Consider the following 3327-nt stretch of genomic DNA (forward strand, 5'->3'; position numbering starts at 1 on the left):
TTCTGTGTTTATTCGTCAATAAGAAGGTCCAAGGAATACAGTAAATCTGACGTAAAGCATCGGAATCTAAAACTGGACTCATAGGAGAGGTTCAAATCATAGAAAGTTAGAGTGTCAGTCCTCTTGTACTTAATTCGGCATTGTGCATTTTGTATTAAATTTGGATGCAATTTCTGTGTTTCATCGTCAATAAGAAAATCCAAGGGATACAGTAAGCCTGAAGTGAAGCATCAGAATCTAAGAGTGGACTCACAGGAGAGTTTCAACTCATAGAAAGTTAGAGTGTCAGTCCTGTTGTACTATAGTCGGCATTGTGCCTTTTGTATTAAATTCGGATGCACTTTCTGTGTTTCATCGTCAATAAGAAGGTCCAAGGTATACAGTAAACCTGAAGTAAAGAATCGAAATCTAAAACTGGACACACAGGAGAGGTTCAAATCATAGAAAGTTAGAGTGTCAGTCCTCTTGTACTTAAGTCGGAATTGTGCCTTTTGTATTAAATTCCGATGCAATTTCTGTGATTCATCGTCAACAAGATGGTCCAAGGGATACAGAAAACCTGAAAAGAAGCATCGGAATCTAAAACTGGAGTCACAGGAGAGGTTCAATTCATGGAAAGTTAAAGTGTCACTCCTCTTGTACTTAAGTCGGCATTGTGACTTTTGTATTAAATTCGGATACAATTTCTGTGTTTCATCGTCAATAAGTAGGTTTATGGGATACAGTAAACCTGAAGTGAAGGATCGGAATCTAAAACTGGACTCACAATAGGGGTTCAAATCATAGAAAGTGAGAGTGCCAGTCCTCTTGTACTTAAGTCGGCATTGTGCCTTTTGTATTAAATTCGGATGCAATTTCTGTGTTTCTTCGCCAATAACAAGTTCCAAGGAATACAGTAACTCTGACGTAAAGCATCGGAATCTAAAACTGGACTCATAGGAGAGGTTCAAATCATAGAAACTTAGAGTGTCAGTCCTCTTGTACTTAAGTCGGCATTGTGCCTTTTGTATTAAATTTGGATGCAATTTCTGTGTTTCATCGTCAATAAGAAAATAAAAGGGATACAGTAAGCCTGAAGTGAAGCATCAGAATCTAAGAGTGGATTCACAGGAGAGGTTCAACTCATAGAAAGTTAGAGTGTCAGTCCTGTTGTACTTAAGTCGGCTATGCGCCTTTTGTATTAAATTCGGATGCACTTTCTGTGTTTCATCGTCAATAAGAAGGTCCAAGGTGTACAGTAATCCTGAAGTAAAGAATCTAAATCTAAAACTGGACTCACAGGAGAGGTTCAAATCATAGAAAGTTAAAGTGTCACTCCTCTTGTACTTATGTCGGCATTGTGACTTTTGTATTAAATTCGGATGCAATTTCTGTGTTTCATCGTCAATAAGAGGGTCAAAGGGATACATCAGACCTGAAGTGAAGCATCGGAATATAAAACTGGACTCACAGGAGAGGTTCAATTCACAGAAAATTAGAGTGTCAGACGTCTTGTACTTAAGTCGGCATTGTGCTTTTTGTATTAAATTCGGATGCAATTTCTGTGTTTCATCGTCAATAAGAAGGCCAAGGTATACAGTAAACCTGAAGTGAAGCATCGGAATCTAAAACTGGAATCAAAGGAGAAGTTCAAACTATTGAATGTTTGTGTGTCAGTCCTCTTGTACTTAAGTCGTCATTGTGCCTTTTCTATTAAATTCGGATGCAATTTCTGTGTTTCATCGTCAATAAGAAGGTCCAAGAGATACAGTAAACCTGAAGTGAAGCATCGTAATCTAAAACTGGACTCACAGGAGAGGTTCAAATCATAGAAAGTTAGAGTGTCAGTCCTCTTGTACGTAAGTCGGCATTGTGCATTTTGTATTAAATTCGGATGCAATTTCTGTGTTTCATCGTCAATAAGAAGGTCCAAGGTATACAGTAAACCTGAAGTAAAGCATCGGGATCTAAAACTTGAATCACAGGAGAGGTTCACAACATAGAAAGTTAGAGTGTCAGTCCTCTTGTACTTAAGTCGGCATTTTACCTTTTGTATTAAATTTGGATGCAATTTCTGTGTTTCAACGTCAATAAGAAGGTCCAAGGTATACAGTAAACCTGAAGTAAAGCATCAGAATCTACAACTGGACTCGCTGGAGAGGTTCAAATCATAGAACGTTAGAGTGTCAGTCCTCTTGTACTTGAGTCGGTATTGTGCCCTTCGTATTAAATTCGGATGCAATTACTGTGTTACATCGTCAATAAGAAGGTTTAAGGTATACAGTACACCTGAAGTGAAGCATCCAAATCTAAAACTGGAATCACAGGAGAGGTTCACATCATAGAAAGTTAGAGTGTCAGTCCTCTTGTACTTAAGTCGGAATTGAGCCTTTTGTATTAAATTCCGATGCAATTTCTGTGATTCATCGTCAATAAGAAGGTGCAACGGATACAGAAAACCTGAAAAGAAGCATCGGAATCTAAAACTGGACTCACAGGACAGGTTCAAATCATAGAAAGTTAGAGTGACAGTCCTCTTGTAATTAAGTCGTCATTGTGCCTTTCGTATTAATTCGGATGCAATTTCTGTGTTTCATCGTCAATAAGAAGGTCCAAGGGATACAGTAAACCTGAAGTGAAGCATCAGAATCTAAGACTGGACTCACAGGAGAGGTTCAACTCATAGAAAGTTAGAGTGCCAGTCCTCTTGTACTTAAGTCGGCATTGTGCTTTTTGTATTAAATTCGGATGCAATTTCTGTGTTTCATTGTCAATAAGAAGGTCCAAGGTACACAGTAAACCTGAAGTGAAGCATCGGAATCTAAAACTGGAATCAAAGGAGAGGTTCAAACGGTTGTATTGTTGTGTTTCAGTCCTCTTGTACTTAAGTCGTTATTGTGCCTTTTATATTAAATTCGGATGCAATTTCTGTGTTTCATCGTCAATAAGAAGGTCCAAGAGATACAGTAATTCTGAAGTGAAGCATCGTAATCTAAAACTGGACTCACAGGAGAGGTTCAAATCATAGAAAGTTAGAGTGTCAGTCCGCTTGTACTTAAGTCGGCATTGTGGCTTTTGTATTAAATTCGGATGCAATTTCTGTGTTTCAACGTCAATAAGAAGGTCCAAGGTATACAGTAAACCTGAAGTAAAGTATCAGAATCTACAACTGGACTCGCTGGAGAGGTTCAAATCATAGAAAGTTAGAGTATCAGGCCTCTTGTACGTGAGTCGGTATTGTGCCTTTTGTATTAAATTCGGATGCAATTACTGTGTTTCATCGTCAATAAGAAGGTTTAAGGTATACAGTACACCTGAAGTGAAGCATCGGAATCTAAAACTGGAATC

This window comes from Schistocerca americana, unplaced genomic scaffold (genome assembly GCF_021461395.2).
Source record: "Schistocerca americana isolate TAMUIC-IGC-003095 unplaced genomic scaffold, iqSchAmer2.1 HiC_scaffold_16, whole genome shotgun sequence".
Taxonomy (NCBI): domain Eukaryota; kingdom Metazoa; phylum Arthropoda; class Insecta; order Orthoptera; family Acrididae; genus Schistocerca; species Schistocerca americana.